Source organism: Pinus tabuliformis, chromosome 6 (assembly GCF_031772625.1).
Source record: "Pinus tabuliformis cultivar Carrire ecotype Pingquan chromosome 6, CPIR1, whole genome shotgun sequence".
Lineage (NCBI taxonomy): Eukaryota > Viridiplantae > Streptophyta > Pinopsida > Pinales > Pinaceae > Pinus > Pinus tabuliformis.
Window position 1 is genome coordinate 2,064,191,094 of NC_142292.1, and position 18,528 is coordinate 2,064,209,621.

Genomic DNA, 18,528 nt, shown 5'->3' on the forward strand with positions numbered 1-18,528 from the left:
TTCATAAATGCTAGATTGGTGGCATATTTTCAAAGATCTTACTCTTAAATTTCGACTTAATTGCCACCCCCTCGCTCCATTTATCCATTTTCCCACTGTCAAGTCATGAACAGTGACCATAATGGTCACTTTCTAGCTGCCCTACGCAGTCTCTCCTTCAATAGCACAACTCCCCTCATGCTTTTGCTGACACTGAGACAATCCTCCATTCCGCGCAATACCCCAACTGCACAACTCTACAACCTGGGTAGTGTAGTTTATAGTCCCATGCCTCCTTTCAGCTACCTAGAGTGCTAAGTCCAGACTTCCTTCATATAGTCATCTAGCAAGATCCCTAATGTATGGCTTCAATCAGATACCATTCACCTTGCCTGGGAATGGCTCTCCATTCAACTTCATCAACTGAACTGCTCCACCATCGGTGATCTCCTTGATGACATAGGACCCAACCAATGCATCCGAAATTTTCCTAGAAATTTATCAAACTTGCTATCATATAATAAAATAAATCATTTACCTTGAAGGTTTGTAGTTTGATGTGTCGATCGTGCGATGCCTTTTCGCACTCTTTTTGAACTTTTTGATGGAATCCGGCTAGAAATTTGTCTTCTTCTAGTTCTACCAGCTACACGAGCCTTTCCTCCATGGTTCCACGATCTTCCATTCTTGTGGGTGCTGCTATGCACAGACTAGATACAATGTATTCCATTGGCATCACAGCTTCAATGCCATAAACCAACCTAAAAGGCATTTGTCCAATCATCTTCTTACAGGTTGTTTGATAAGCCCATAGCACTGCAGGTACATGCACATCCCAATCATTTTTTTTGTATTGCAAACCTTCGTCAACACATTCTCAATTATCTTATTAAACACTTCTATCGTTCCATTAGCCTATGGGTGATATGGCGTGCTCTTCTGATGGTAAACCTGAAATTCCTCCATCAGCATGCTAATTGTTTCATTAAGAAAATGCGTACTGTGATTGCTCATTAAAATTTTGGACAACCAAACCTTGTTAGCACGTACTCAAAGACGAATTTTTTTGTTGTCACACTTGCACAGTCCTTCACAGGCCATGCCTCCACCCATCTAGTTAAATACTCAGTCATGGTGATGATGTACCGTGCACCTATCTTCTTTCCTGGAGGATGAATTGGTCCTACAAAGTCAATCACCCACTTCTCGAAGGGCTGTAACGATATCTGTGGATTCAATGGAAGATCATCCCTTCGTGATGGTCTTCCAATCCTTTGGCATGCATTGCATGCCCTACAATACACTTTTGAATCCTTATGCAGTGTTGGCCACCACAACTCAACACGTAGGATCTTATGTGTTATTGCTTTGCCCGCATAATGTCATCCCACGACTCCTCCATGGGCCTCAACAAGGATATTGTTTCATTCAAATTCTGGCACATAACATCATAGTATTTCATCTGATCCCATTTTATACAACTACCCTGCAATGACATAAAATTCTACCGCGTGCACCACCAATTCCTTCTTTTGTTGGCTAGTATATCTTTCTGGAGTTTCTCCCGTCATTAGGAAGTGTATAATATATTCAAAGTGAATATCCGCTAAAGAGATGCACGCTAGGTAGACCTTCCTTCAAATTAGTAGGATCCTCTCCTGTTTCGATGCATGACAGATGATCTGGTCCAACATTCAATCATCCTGGTTTCAAAATAACTTCAAAATTATATTCCTGAAACAGCAATAGCCATCTGCAAATTGCCCCCCTCAACACAAGCTTGTTCACCAAATACTTCAATGTAAAATGGTCTGTATACATCTTAAAATGTCCACCTAGCAAGTCATGTTGGAATTATGATACAGGTGTTGTCCTTGATGGCAACTCACTCAGATGAAAGATCAAAATACAACAGGTTAACAACAAAGAATTACATATCATACTACACATAATGAAGAAAGAGAGGTATACATAGGTTCACCTTGACCAAGCTGCATATACACGCAGGTTCACTGACCACAGGTAGCATATACGTACACACGCACTTTCACAGAAGGAAAAGTGCGTATAGCTTGGAAAACTAAGTATTTGGTCCATGGTATTTTGATCCATGGTATTGGTCCAAGGTATTGGTCCTAAGTGGTTTTGGTCCATGGTATTGAGAAAGGCCTAAAACTATAAAAGGAGGAGAAGATCATTAGGCTAGGTGTGCAAGTATCAAATATCTAATGAAGTGTGAGATCTAGTATGCAGGTTATTGGCTTATGGTGTTGTGGTTGATCTAAACCAAGGGTGAACCTTAGCGCTTGATGAAGATTAAGATCTAATGATGGATCGGGATCTTAAGGCTTGAAATGAATTATCATTATGTGGCTTGATCATGTATAGTCTAGATCTGAATATTGATGCATGTGTTATTCTGTAAATATTATTATCTAGGTATAACTGAAGTCTGGAATATCTATGGAATTATGAATTAATATTTATAGATGTATACATTGGTTGGCTTTGAGAAAAGCGCGTATACACGCAGGTTCAACACATGGAAGTAGTGTATACCTTATAAAGTATGTTTCAGTTGTTTTTGTTTGGTGTTGAAGAGTTTTAGGTTCTAGTTCTGGTTCTGGTTACTATATTTTGGTGACAACATTCTGAATGATCAGATTGATTATGATTTAAATATGGGTTGTTAAGGTGATTGATTTATTCGGTTGTGGTTTATTCAAAAAGTGATGATTGAGCGTCAGTGATTGGTTGATATAGATGTATTTGATGATTGAATTTAAGTTATGATTTTGTTGATGGATCTAGTCTAAAAATTTATGAAACGTGGTCCCTAGAGGAAGAAAGAAGGTCGTAGCCTTCGGTAGGTCGCCACCTACATACTAGTAAACACATTGGCTAGTACAAGAGTTAGGGGGTTGTAGCTCCCTTCTAGTAGAAGCTGGGGAATGACAAAAGGTGGTAACCTTCTGTAGGTAGAAGCCTGCATACTGGTATAAGTCTACACCAGTACAAGATTGTATATAGATTTTCTTATTATTCAAAGAAGACAGAGACAATAGCATCAGGTGGTTTTCACCCACATTGGGTTTCCACCTTATATCTTGGTGTTCATGTGTGTTGCTTATGTGTGATGCTTTATTCTACTTTTACTGCACTGTCTAATAAATCTTTGATATATTGGTTTAAGTTCAATGCATGATAAATTGGGTAAATCAAAAGTTCTCTACATATACGTTGGTTCCTTTAAGTACAGTCGCGTATGTTATCACTCATATTTTCTAACCACAAACCAATCCTTTAAGTACAGAATCTAGCCAATCTGTACTCAGAGAGGATTCTCTCTTTATGATTTAGCTTTTTTTTATGGGATATTAAGCTAGCTATGAAAGCTTGGGGGGTTTTGATTTTGTTTGGTGCTAGAATTCAAGAGCAGATGGATAGAAGAAGGTATTTCAAGCCATTGGGCTATGGAGTCAACTGAAGGATGGCTTAACTGGATCAGGTTGATTTGACAAAGGAGAAATTTCACAGGGCAAGATAGCCAAAAAAAAGAAAAATGATAGTTTCAAATGGGTGATATGGTCTTGCACAAGGAGGAATGGCAACTGAGAATCCTTCAACAGGGTCCAAAATGAGGAAAAGTGGGTGCTCATTAACAAAAATCAATTATGTATTCTTTGTTAAATGATCACAGTGATAAACTATGAAAGCAGGGAGCAATTAAGAATTCCCTACCTATAATAGCTTGGAAGAAAAAATTAAGAATATAAATTATTTTAAAGACAAAATGCAGTAAAGCTCTTTCTGAAATATAACTTTTTGTTTATCATTCAGATATGAAACACATACGAATATTTATTAAAGCATAAAAAACTGTAAAAACACAAGATATAGAATACTTATTTGTTTCTCGTTTGACATAGGTAGCCTATAAAAGTCCTTTGCTATATTACTTTGTTCCAGCCAGCCATACAGAAGTTTTTCAATAACACTTCAATTCTAAAAGTAAATTGTCTACAGAAATGTCTAAGAATCCACCCTCAATACTTCAAATGAGGAAGTATTTATACAAATGTTTACATCAAAATATCTCCTAACTAAGAGAGATATATTCTAGGAAAACTAAATATCTTTTACATGAATATAGAGATAGATGGTCTCGAATGTAGAAACAGAATGTGAACTGAGTGTTGTTGTCCCTGTTTTTGTTGAAGGAGCTGGAGGCAGGTCCTATGAATATGCATCTTGTTGTCGTGTTAGTAACTATGTGTTGGACATCTGATTTCATCTTTTCATTGATACTCATTCACCTGTATCTGATACTCTTTACCTGTTTGCCATTTTCCACCCTTTTTAGCAAAAATTAATGTGGTAATTATTTCTATTTACCTCACTTAAGTCATGGTAATTTACAGGATGTCAGCCATGCTAGACCACCAATCATGTTTTAGTAGTCTTATCTGTGTTAGCTTCTTGTAGATTTCATCTGCTTCAGTATATTTCACAAAATTAGGTTGCACTGGGAATAGGTGCTTCAATTCATGTTCAATGTAAAAAAGGTTCTCCAAATCGTCATAGAGAACTTTCCCTGTGGGCAATGCCTTGACTGCAGATGAACTGGCCTGACTGTCAACTTGTTGATGCAACTTGTTGATGTAGTATATCTTGTTAGTTTCATTCTTTGCAGTCTTCCTTCAGTGATCAAACATGCTCTTACAAAGTGATTTTAAGGTGTCAAGGTCAAATTTTGTCATTTCAGTGAGTCTTCAAGCAAAATTTGGTCACTAGGTATTAGGTCTAGGGTCTGCTTTTACTCCTTCCAAAGTTGTCCAAATGTCGGTCCATGTCACCATTCAGATGAGTGCACCATCATTCATATGGTTTTCATCATCATGTCAAGTTCCACTGGGTCATTTTACACCTTGTTCATGCTTCAGTTGTGTCTAGGTAAGGTTCATTTCCCTCTCCCAGGGTTTTGAAGGCAATTTCTTTTGGATGGTCAAATCATCAGAAAAAATTGTATGTTGATGTTCATACACCTTCCCATATCCTTGATGTACCTTATTAAACACTTCCCATCACTGACATCCCTCAAAATCCTCATTTTTGCACAAACCCTAGTTTCTTGCTACAACTTGACAATTTTCTAGGTTGGGCCTGTGTTTAGCCCTTTTTGACCCCTTCCCCTCACTCAATCTTTGAAATTCCACTTTCCCCTGCTTCCTAACATCCCTCCCTACTTCTCAAAATTTCCTCAAGAATTTAGAAGCCCCTTATCCCCTTCATTTCGCTTCATTTCGACAAATCCCCTGTTCCACACATCGGGGTAGGTTTTACTCAAATGATGTTTAGGAGAAATAAAAGATGAATTTGGGAAAACTAAGAGATTTTTTGTCCACGATAGGCCAAGGAAGAAAAACCTCCTTCACTTTTTACACAAGTGTCATGGTTTTAGAGAAATGTCAAAAATACCGTTGCCTCAGGAGAATTGATGCACCTCTGAAGTGACCTTGGGAAAATCAAGGTTTCTCCTAGCTTGGTTGGCAAGATGAATTTCTTGATGAGTCAAATGATAATTATACACAAATATATTTCCAATGAGCTATCATTATCTCAATTTGGAGTTGAGGAAGAGCTTCAAAAGTTGACTGCAACATCACTCTGCCTTGACGCAGCCTCATTTGGCACATTTTGACCAGTCTTGGAAGATTTGATTTTTGATAGGGTAAATGAACACCAAATTGCAAATTCAAGTTGGGTTGGAACTTAGACTCAAAGACCTTTCCAACAAGCTATCTTGGGCGTAATTTTGAATTCCGGAAGTGCCTCAAACGCAGATCCAAAGTTGTGCTACGCATACCGATTTTGGCGCGACGCATAGAGAATTTTGGCTTGTTTTTCACTCAGCAGCTCAGAAATTTGCCCAGTTTAGACCAGTTTTACTTTTTGATGTAATTATTGATCTATCTTGATGTAACTTGATGAATATTATGTAATTTTGGCACATATTTACTTGTTCTAGAGGATTCATTCACTAAAAGGTGAAAATTAAATGAATGAATCAGTTTCCTAGCATATAGGGGTAGGTTGTTTGATTGCCTAGATTTCAGTTCCTTGTTTAGAATTGGTTCAAACAGCTCCTAGAATTATGAGCTCGACCTCTAGAGGCAAGGGAATAGGTTTGTCTTGTCTATATCATGTAATTTCTCAGTCATTTTCAGGGTTGGACACTTGGGATTGCTTGGCACTTCATTGTACATTTGATTTCTGCATTTTTGGCAAAGGAAAGACCAGGGTTTTGCAGCACTTGTTGGGATCCATGTGGCTCTATGTTTTGATGGTGTATTTCTCTATGTATTTTTAAGTTCACTGATTTTTAGGTGTATCATTTTCCCTTCTCTTGTCTTCTGCAATTAAAAAAATGAGTGATTAAGGTAGAATTCATTAGACTGCTATACTCTGCCTTGATATTTTGTTTAATTTTTCATGTTTTCATCTCTTTGAGGACTCTTGAGACATTCTTTCCCTCATTAGCCCCTAATAGGTCTGATACATCTATTCATTCAATTCAAAGCATCAAAGCTACTGCCTATCTTGCCCCTACCTGAACTCTGCAAAAATATGGCCTAATCCCTGGACCCAAATTTTGCCTTTCCCTTTTTCCAAGAAACCCCCCAAAAACTCAAATCAAAACTTTGTACTTCATACCTAGCCTAAAATTAGTTTATATTTCATTAATCTCAAGCCCCATAGATCATATTTCGCTAAGATTGACCCAGAGAGAGCCCTCTCCTGTCCTCGTAGGGCTAGCTACGAGGCTGAGCGTGGTTTGATGTGGACCTAGAACCTTGTCTTTTCAGCCTGAGGAAAATCTACGCTCTAACATATCTGAACCATTAGCTTTTCATTGATGACTAAAGGACTTGGGAGTCCTTTAATTTGTAAGATGCCAAATTTCCTCATGAACTCTTCGATATCTTCCTGCATACTTTAACATCTGCGTTCTAGGCCTTGCATTAGATTCCCTTTGGTCAACACTTTCTTTTTTCGAGGATGGTAGCAGTCCTATCCTCATTGTTTAATTGCTCCAACTGTTGCCTATTTCTACTGTTTAGAAAATTGATTAATTGGATTTCCTCTTCAGGCTTTCTACCCAGTTCCTCTCTGGTCCTTTGAACTTCTTCAAGAGCAGGTTTAACCAAATAAATTTGTTCAAAAATAATTTGAATGGATGACCAAATATCATTGATGGAATCAATGATATTGGTCCACAATATCCTCCTGATCTCTATCAAGGGCTTTTAAAATTTAAGGTCTTTCTCCAGTGCTTTAATTTGTTGGGTTAAGCCTTTGTTTTTCCTTATCTCTTCTGCAAAATTGATTTTTGATATATCATATTTCTGCTCCAAAGTAGTGAACTTCTTTCACTTTCTGTAGTTCTGTGACTTGGAGTTTCATCTCCTCCATGGATTTGATTAAGTCCTTTGTACTCTGTGTTGGTGTACTTGTCTGTGATGTGCATGTTGCCTCTATGGGTGTAGTTGTTGCTAAAGGAATGTTTGGTGCCAAAACATTTGCCAGTGTGGAAGGGACTATTGTTGAAACTATTGGCATTACAGTCTGGGGTTGTGTGGTCGACTCACTCTGCATTGCCTATACTACTTTCTCCAATTCCTGCTCTATTTCTTTTAATTTCTCATTTAGCTTAAGGACCAAGTCCATAACCTCTTCTTCATTTTTCTTCTCAATCACTTCAACAATCTGAGGGTGAATGAGTGGTGGAAATTTCAATTGTTTCCTAAGTGCAGCTATATCTTCATTATTCTTTTTTATTAGGCTCTTTGCTACCTTGACATTCTTTGGGTCCTAGCCCAACTCAATAATTAACTCCTCCAATGATTTTATTATGTTGTCTTTTTTCCCGTGAGGAGGCCTTTTCTAGTTGCAATTGGGCAGTAGTGTTGCTCAGTGAATTTTTCAACCTATGTGCCATCATTGCCTTGCTAGTCAATGTAGAATAGACCATCACTCCTGTTTGTTTGTGCAATTCTATCTGGTCTATTGGGTGGATGTCTTTAGCCATGACTTCAAAGTCAGTTTTTAGATAATTTGCCAAAGATTTTGGCTGCAGCATTGTGGGCTTTAGAAAGCTCATTTTCATTTTGCCTTCTTTGATGTCAAAAGCTGACATCAATTTGGTTTGCTTTGTAGGGGCCATATTTAAATACTAAGCATAGGCTTGGGCCTTTAGCTGCTCACTCTTTGTCTTGATTTCCTTAAACTTTCCTTTGATATCTATAATTTCCTCAGAAGAAGACCTGAGGGATGAAAATTCTGTGCTATGTTGCCTTTCCAGTTCTTGCCTTTGTGAGCTTGAAGGTGTCCCACCAGTTGGGAATGTGATCCAGGTGGATATTGGTGGCCACCTGCCAAGTCCACCTGGACCCCCACCATTGTCTTTCTCAGCATTTTCAGTTTCCTTAATTGTAGCACAACTTACTATTTTTAGCAGTTTTTCGGGTCCTGAACTTCCGTAGCCGTTTTGAGGCCCTAAACGACGTTTTTTGGGGAATCCGAGGGCAACACGAGTCCATGGAATGGACTGGTGTTGCCCGTTCCAACAATGATAGTGCTCGGATAGATCTTTCTAATGAGCTATTGTACGCGTCAAACGGAGATCATATGCCAAAGTTACGACCCCGGGAAGTTGATGTACCAACTTACCCCCAAACGGGGCCCACAGTTTGGCGTTTCATCTCCTACGGTTAGGTTTTGGAATGTTAAGGGTTTTTCCATTATTTCTCACAATAAATAGGCCTTCGAGCCTCATTGTAACACAGTTCAGAGGCATGTAGTCATCACATCTCTTCTCAGAGATAAGCTACCATCGCCCTAGCTAGTTTATTTCCATTTTTGTCTGTAAGCATATTTCAGTATTTTCCATTAATGAAATGAAGTATTATTTCCGCTGCATCTTTGTGTATATGGTTATCTCTGTAATTTGTTGCGTTCCTGTTTAAATCCGGATCAGTGGTATCAGAGCGGTCTTCTTTTTCTCTGTTTTTCTTTGCATGTCCCCAACAAGGTCGGGATATAAGGAGTTAGGGCTTGAACTGGTTGAACCTTTGCAAGACCAGCCTCGCAAATCCCGACGGCCTCCCATGGCGGACGAGAAGAAAGACGAGGGGGTAGGAGATCCCATCAAAATCTTGCTCGAAGAAGCACTCGAGCGACAACGGAACGCGATGATGGACAGCTTTGCGCAGATCCTTCAGCGGCTACCCAGAAGCGGCGCATCGGCTTCCAGCAGCTCCTCTGGAAACGCCACACCCTTTAAGGTACAAGTTAATTTTGAAATCCCCATATTCGAGGGTCAGATAGACGCCGATGCCGTAGATAAATGGTTAAATCTGCTAGAGGTTTATTTTTCTGTTCATGAGTTTTCGAGTCGGGAAAAGATTGTTTTTGCTCTTCTCAAAGCAGCCCCCCACGTCAAGGACTGGTGGGAAACCTACTGCGAGCAGAAGGATGAAAGTACTGGCTCACTATTTTCAGCTGCACCCACCTGGGATTCGTTCCGGGATTCCATCAAGGAGCAGTACTACCCTGTCGGAAGCTATGAGGATGAATACATAAAGTGGACCACGCTGCGGCAGGGAAGGGACCAAGATGTGCCGGAGTTCACCAATCTTTTCCATACCCTTCGCACAAAGTTGGGTATCAAGGATTCGGAGCAACATTTGATACTCAAATACCGTGGCTGCCTGCACAAGTACATCCAGGAAGAAATACAGTTCCTAAACATCCCCTCGCTCGGCGCAGCATACCGGTATGCCGTCAAGGTCGAGCAGAAGTTTAAACAAAAGAAGCGAGACTTTGGATCTGCGAATTCAAAGCAGGGGAAAGGTGCCCCTAAACCATAGAACAAAGGACAAAGCCAAGGCGGGACAGCCCAAGACAACCAGCCAAAGCTGCAAGCAAAGAGCAACGCCGCGAAGCCGAGAAAGGACACTGGAAAATGGTGCGAGTTCCATAAGAGCTCCACTCACAACACAAGTGAGTGTCGGGCCAAGCAGTCACTGGTGGCTGAACTAAAGGTTTCAGAATCAGATGCATGTTCCGACTCTGAGTCAGAACCCGATAAGGGGTATGAAAAAGGGAAGCAAATCATTGATGTGGATCCCAGCGCCACTGTTGCTACCGCAAAGATCCAGAAAAATGAACCCAAAGATCCAGAGGAGGAGGAGCGTATCTTCCACTCCCAGATGTGGGTAAAGGGCTCCCCGATACAGTTCATTGTTGATAGCGGGAGTCAAAAGAACCTCATTTCGGCAGAGGTCGTGAAGCGGTTGGGCTTACCGACCACAGCACATCCACAACCATACACCATTGGGTGGCTTCACCAAGGGCGAGATCTTCGCGTGAGCCAGCAGTGTCGCCTTCCATACAACATCAAGCCCTTCACGGATGAGGTATTGTGTGACATTGCTCCCCTTGAAGTTTGTGACGTATTACTAGGACAACCATACTTGTGGAAGCGACATGCTGTGTATGAATCAAGGCCCAGTGCTGTTATTATTACATTGGGAAATAAGTTGTTCAGGATACCAGAGGTAGCACCACCTGGCGCCATCTCTTTGATTACTGCAAAACAATGCAGTAAGATCATTTCCAAAACCAGGAAATTTGTTTTCCTAATGATACGCCCTCAAGGGAAGAAGAAGACAGTGGCCGCGGCCTCCAAACGGGGTCCCTCTGCACGGCAGCTACAGATGGACAAGATTGTGGAGGAGTACGAAGACATCTTCACCTCCCCAGCAGGGGTTCCTCTGCACTGTCAAGTCAAGCACTCCATCGATCTGACCCCAGGTGCGCCGCTACCCAATGGACCAATTTATCGGCGCTCCGTTCTGGAGAACAATGAAATCAAGAGGCAGATTCAGGAGCTCCTGCAGAAAGGTCACATCCGTCCGAGTTCTTCGCCCTGTGGGAGCCCGATAGTGTTGGTACAGAAGAAGGATGGGACGTGGAGACTCTGTATTGACTATCGGGCGCTGAACAAGATCACTGTCCGTAATAGGTACCCGATCCCGCGGATTGATGACTGTTAGGCCCCTATACTACTAGTGTAACCCCTTATTGTTATTAGTACAACCCACTTATTATATTGATGTACCCATGTAGTGCCCATATTGTTACAATTGTGCCACATAGAAGCCCACTATTGTTACTGTTGTGCCCTACAATATTATTGTTATGTAGGCTTTGATTGTATTGGGACCACTTAGACTCCTATATATAGAAAGGAGGTATTTTCATTTGTATCATCCAAGAATTGTTCATTTATGTAATGTAAAGGAGGTTGCCCCCTCGAAGAGGCTGAATTCTAAGGCGTGGATCTCTCTTTTCTATCTTTTTGTGAGCTGGTTCATAACATTTGGTATCAGAGCTTTGGATTCTAGGGTTTCGCTACTCCAAACAGGTCATCGTGGCATTTTCGCTATAACTTTTTTTCTGTGACGTTTCAGAATTCGCAAAAAAAAACCCATTTGAGAAGCATTGGCGCTGAACCTTGGGTCCGAATTTCAGAGCTGTTTGCGCGATATTTTCGGAGATATGATCTGAGGAAGTTGGCCTTTTTGCAGACTCCTCAATTACATTCAAAACAGGTGACCTGGGGAAAATCGTCATAACTCTCTTTCTGAGCATCGGATTGAAATTTCGTAAGAAGGTACAGAAAGAGGACGAACTGTAGTTTCTGTTTATATATTTTTCAGAGTCAAAGGTGGAAACAGTGACACGTGGCACTTCATACAAGTTCGCTCTACTGAACTAGTCTATAATCAGGTCACTGAGGGAGATTGTGCATAACTCTTTCTTGGAGAATCCAATTTGGATCAGACTTGAGGCATTGGAAAGAGGACACAGAGGGCTACTATAAATCACAATTTCAGAACTTAAAGAGCCGAAAGTACAGAGTTACAGTCGTTTCAAGGTAGAGCTCCTAAAATCAAGAAAAAGCAAGATGAGGAAGTTTGATGGCAATGATCCGGTAAATTGGATACTTCAGATGGAGCAATATTTTGATATACATGGTGTACAACTATTACAAAAGGTATGTATTGCATCTTCATATTTAGAACCAGATCAATTTTTATGGTACAAAGGGCTTTGTTCTCGTAAAAAACTTGTTACGTGGTCAATTTTCATGGAGGAAATGATAGCACATTATGAGGATACGAAGAGCAACACCTTCTTTAGAGAAACACCACAACAATTGGAAAGAGTAAAAGGGCTTTGTGACATAATGGAAAGCAAAATTATGGAGACGAGGAAGCATACCCCTCACAACTATAAAGATGGAAGTGTTGTTTCTCCCAGCCTTCCACAACCTACAAGGGTTACACCACAACAATTGGAAGAGAAAAGAGAAAAAGGGATTTGTTACAATTGTGATAGCAAGTGCACTAAAGGTCATAGGTGTGCTGAGAAGAAATTATTTTACATAGAATATGAAGAGGAGGAAGAAAAGGATCAAGAAACATCAAAAGAAGAGGATATATGTCAGGACACCACCCCAGAGAAAGAAGAAATGAATCAGACCATATCTTGTAAAGCATTGGCAAGAATTACCACTCCTCAAACTCTCAAGATAGAAGGACATATCAAGAAGAAAAAGGTGCAAGAAGTGAAAGATCACATCGAGCAAGAAGAAATGAATCCAACCATATCTTGTAATTCAATGGATGAAATTACCACTCCTCAAACTATCAAGATAGAAGGACACATCAAGAAGAAAAATGTTCAAGAAGTGAAAGATCACATCGAGCATCAAGAAATGAATCCAACCATATCTTGTAAAGGACTGGAAGATATTACCACTCCTCAAAAGATAGAAGGACATATCAAGAAGAAAAAGGTTCAAGCAGAGAAAGATCATATCGAGCATCAACAGCAAGTTCTCCAACTTTTAAAGGATAACGCCATTTTGGTGCAAAATCAAATGAAACAACAGGTAGATCAACATCGTAGTGAAAAATGTTTTGATGTAAGTGATTGGGTATTTTTACTGCTACATCTCAAGCAAGCTATTTATGAGAAGGAAATGTTGGCAATACTACATGCACTTAAAAAATGGCGACCTTACCGAATGGGAAGACGCTTCAAGGATGAGGATGTGGAAGCATTGTTTTGTGCTATTTATATTATCCAACCAAATTGGATAAATGAAGCAACGGATGAATGGAAGAAGAACGAAGAAGTATGGCCACTTATTCAAAAGTTGCAAAAGATCCCAATTCAAGCAATATTTCCAGAAATTGAAGAGGAAGGAAAAATCATATTGGAACCTGGAGCAGTCACAGAAACAAGAACCCGACAGTTACAAAATCGATCAATTTCAGAGTATCTCATCAAGTGGAAGAACTTACCCGCTGAAGATTCCACATGGGAGGACAAGAATCTTATACAGAAGCATCAAGAACTACTCAAGCGTTGAGGACAACGCTTTTTGAAGGAGAGGGGCATGTTAGGCCCCTATATTACTAGTGTAACCCCTTATTGTTATTAGTACAACCCACTTATTATATTGATGTACCCATGTAGTGCCCATATTGTTACAATTGTGCCACATAGAAGCCCACTATTGTTACTGTTGTGCCCTACAATATTATTGTTATGTAGGCTTTGATTGTATTGGGACCACTTAGACTCCTATATATAGAAAGGAGGTATTTTCATTTGTATCATCCAAGAATTGTTCATTTATGTAATGTAAAGGAGGTTGCCCCCTCGAAGAGGCTGAATTCTAAGGCGTGGATCTCTCTTTTCTATCTTTTTGTGAGCTGGTTCAGGGCGAAATATTTCAGCAAGATCGATCTGAAGTCAAGATATCACCAGGTACCAATTGAACCCTCAGATGTGTGGAAGACTGCCTTCAAATCCAAGGAGGGCCTCTTCGAATGGTTGGTCATGCCTTTCGGATTGACGAATGCTCCTGCAACCTTTATGAGGCTAATGGATGACATCTTGCGGCCATTCACCAACTCCTTTGTAGTAGTATACTTGGATGACATTCTGATCTTCAGCCAGAGTTGGGAAGAGCACCTCCAACACATCCGACAGGTTCTCCAAACACTGCGGCAACACAAGCTATGTGCCAATTTGGAGAAATGCACTTTTGGCATGACCGAGGTTCAGTATCTGGGATACATCATTGATGAACAGGGGGTGCATGTCGATCCAGCCAAGGTCCAAGTCATTCAGGATTGGCACTCTCCAACCACTCTAACAGAGCTCCGCAGCTTTCTATGTCTTGCCAACTTCTACCGCAGGTTTGTGTTGGGATTTTCTCATATTTCTTGGCCCTTGAGTCAAGTCACCAAGGGCGGGGCAAAAGAAAAATTATTTTGGTCTGAATCTCAACAGAAGGCATTCAGGGAGTTGAAGGATCGCCTCTGCACGGCACCAGTGCTCGCGTTACCAGATTTACAACAACCATTTGAGGTCGAGACAGATGCCTCTGACTATGCTATTGGGGCAGTCCTTACTCAACATGGACATCCAGTGGCATATCACAGTGAAACACTTTCAGACACAGTCCGGAAGTACCCCACTTATGATAAAGAGATGTATTCCATTGTACAGGCCTGCCGACAATGGAAGCATTACATTTTGGGGAAGGAAACGGTCATCCACACAGACCACCGACCTCTGCAGTTCATACAGACCCAAGGGAAATTGTAGAATGATCGCCATCAGAAGTGGTCTACATACCTGCAACAGTTTCACTTGAATATCAAGTATAAAAAGGGCAGCACCAATAATGTTGTAGATTGCCTCAGTCGACCACCGATCATGGCGCTAACCACCGTGCTCAACTCTTGCGGGCACGAGACTTCTGATTGGCCACTTCTCTACAAAAGCGACCCAGAATTCGGCCACACATACCAGACACTCTTGGAGGGTCGGCAGGTTGCAGATTTTCACCTCCAAGATGCCCTATTATGCCACCTCGGTCACCTTTTTGTTCCTTCAAGCGAGCGTGCCAAGATGATTTGGGAAGCACACTACAGTCGGGCTGCTGGGCATTTCAGGGTCGAGAAAACAGTGGCAGTACTGCAAAACTATTTCTATTGGCCGAATCTTCGACAGGATGTTGGGAAGTACATCCGATCATGTACTGCCTGTGCCATTGCCAAACCGACCATTAAGAAGCAAGGCCTCTATACCCCATTGCCTAACCCTAGTCGACCTTGGGAATCCATCTCCATGGATTACATGTCAGGCCTTCCTTCCACTAAGCATGGAAATGACTGTGTTTTCGTGGTCGTCGACAGGTTCTCAAAGATGGCCATTATGATGGCCTGCAAGAAGAATATCACAGCAGAATCCACTGCTAAACTCTTCTTTGAACGAGTGTGGGTGCACTTTGGGATCCCACAGTCTATCATCTCAGATCGGGACAGTCGGTTTCTCAGCACCTTTTGGTCCAGTCTCTGGTCAATGCTGGACACCAAACTCATGAAGTCCACAGCCTTCCATCCTCAAACTGATGGCCAGACAGAGGTTGTCAATAGGATGATTGTGCACATTCTGCGCATGTATAACTCAAAGCATCCATGCACATGGGACGAGAGCCTCCCCTACGTTCAGCACAGCTACAACCGAGCTCTTCACAGCTCCACTGGCCATAGCCCTTTTCAGGTGGGTTTGGGATTCCAGCCACTATGCCCCATTGATGTGGCCATGCCACTTGCAGCTACTCACATGAATTCAGCTCATGTCCAGTCCGAAACAGATAAGGCCACCAGCTTCATTGAGCGCATCCAACATATTCGCCAGCAGGTCCATGACATTCTTGAGAAATCAAATGCCAAGTACAAGCAGCGACATGATCAACATCGGGTGCCACACAAGTTTCAGGTGGGCGACAAAGTCTGGTTGCATTTGCAAAAGGAACGCCTTACTGGAGCCTATCGGAAATTGAGACCACTCTGATATGGTCCTTACACCATTACTAAGGCTATGGGAGACAATGCATTTGAGCTCAGCATTCCCCCATTCCTTGGCCTGCACCCAGTATTCAATGTGGACCGCCTTCGGCCATACTTTCCACCATTGCTAGACACATCCGACATTGCAGAACAGCTCAAACCCACAGAATTAAATCCAGAGTGCATGGAACAAGCTGCAACTGATCGGATCATGGACACACAGATCAAAAACACTCGCCAATAGAATATCCAACTGTATCGAGTTGTCAAAGCGGGCCAACTCCTTTAGCAGGGCAAGTGGCTCACCAGGGAACAAGTTCAGCAGAAGTTTCCTCATCTCATGGAGGAGCTCAACGCAATGGGGACCATTGCTTCCTAAGGGGAGAGGAATGATCCAGGTGGATATTGGTGGCCACCTGCCAAGTCCACCTAGACCCCCACCATTGTCTTTCTCAGCATTTTCAGTTTCCTTAATTGTAGCACAACTTACTATTTTTAGCAGTTTTTCGGGTCCTGAACTTCCGGAGCCGTTTTGAGGCCCTAAACGACGTTTTTTGGGGAATCCAGGGGCAACACGAGTCCATGGAATGGACTGGTGTTGCCCGTTCCAACAATGATAGTGCTCGGATAGATCTTTCTAATGAGCTATTGTACGCGTCAAACGGAGATCATATGCCAAAGTTACGACCCCGGGAAGTTGATGTACCAACTTACCCCCAAACGGGGCCCACAGTTTGGCGTTTCATCTCCTAGGGTTAGGCTTTGGAATGTTAAGGGTTTTTCCATTGTTTCTCACAATAAATAGGCCTTCGAGCCTCATTGTAACACAGTTCATAGGCATGTAGCCATCACATCTCTTCTTAGAGATAAGCTACCATCGCCCTAGCTAGTTTATTTCCATTTCTGTCTGTAAGCATATTTCAGTATTTTCCATTAATGAAATGAAGTATTATTTCCGCTGCATCTTTGTGTATATGGTTATCTCTGTAATTTGTTGCGTTCCTGTTTAAATCCGGATCAGAATGTATGTAAACTATCTGTTCCTTCCTTTCTCATGCTTTCTGTGGTTTCATCTATGAACTCCTCCTCTGAATAAGGATTCAACCCTTTCCTCTTAACAAAGGTTTGATCTCTAGGTCTGCTAGAAGGGGTAGCTACTTCCCTATCTCTTTTTAAATTCTTTTCCTCATTCATAGGAGTCTGCACAACTGGGGTATTTCCCATATTTGTAGGAGCTAGGTGTGGCTATGGTGGAGCTCTTTCTTCAGAGATTTCAGGCTATTCTGATTTCTCTAACTATTCTGATGCTAGTGGTTGCCCTGATGTAGGAGCACTAGTTTCCTGTGTTGGCTTTTGAGAAGTTTCAGCTAGCACCTATACAAAAGAGTCCAGGTCAAGTCTCTTCTCCAAATATTTCATCACATTCTCAACTTCAACTTTATCACTATCTTCCTCTATCAATGTCCCTTCTCTCCATTCATCTAAATTGGCATATTGTTCTATCTCAGGGATTCTATGATGGATGTAGGGTGAAAGCTTATGTTTTGTCCTCCTGTCACTGATGAAACCATGAGGGTCATAAATCCAAACAAAGCTTTTCTTTAGTCTCATTGTTGTTTCTATGATTTCTTCTGCTCTTTTCCCTACTTCTTTATTGTTGCACACAAATGGGCCTAAGTGGTCTTTGATCCTCAATTGGGCTTTCTTCTTTGCCTTGGTGAAATGAATTTGGTCAGAGTTTAATATTTTCCTGTAATATTCCAGGGCAAACAATCTCATAGGAACATACTTAGGCAGCTTGAAAGGAGGGAGCTCACAACCATAGATTCAGATCTCAGTGTGATTTTGGTACAAGTACCAGTCACCTATCTTGTACTGCTTTGACAGTTGAAGGATTCTCTTGATATCATCACTGATTCTTGGGGGAGGATGTCCTGTCAGCATGGTGGTTATAGGATGGACAAATTGATCTATGAATTCATTATATGAATAGGGAGAAGTGTATGAGTAATCAAAGATGGAAGTCCAGAAGATGATTGATCTGGGATTACCTCTGGTATCAAGCTTATTCACAGAGAATGAGAATTTTTCAGTTTGGTAATATAGGAAGAGATGATACAAGACTGTGGAATACTTGAACACTCTCATTTTCCAATCTCATGAACTGATCATGGATTTTGTCAGCTATGAATGCAGCATAGTCATACTTGGTAGCAGGGGGCTGGCCAAGGGTAAAGATAGTCATATAAGCAAAAGTCATTTCATCCACATATTCATTGCTTGAGAAACCAAGAATACAGGCAATCATGGTAATAATATCCCTCCCTAAGCTTGTAAAAGTAGTTGTCATGTAGGGTGGAGGGTTTTCTGAAATATATTGCTCTAACATGAACATTTGGCAAACTCTGGGGATCTCTGAGCTAGATAGTTTGGAATATTTGTCAAGTAAATCAGCAATCGACAGAGGGATAAGGTTCTGACTAAGCTACAATTGCAATATTTCATTGATGGAGTCTGTTGTAATGGTAAAAAGGATTTGCTGTGGGGG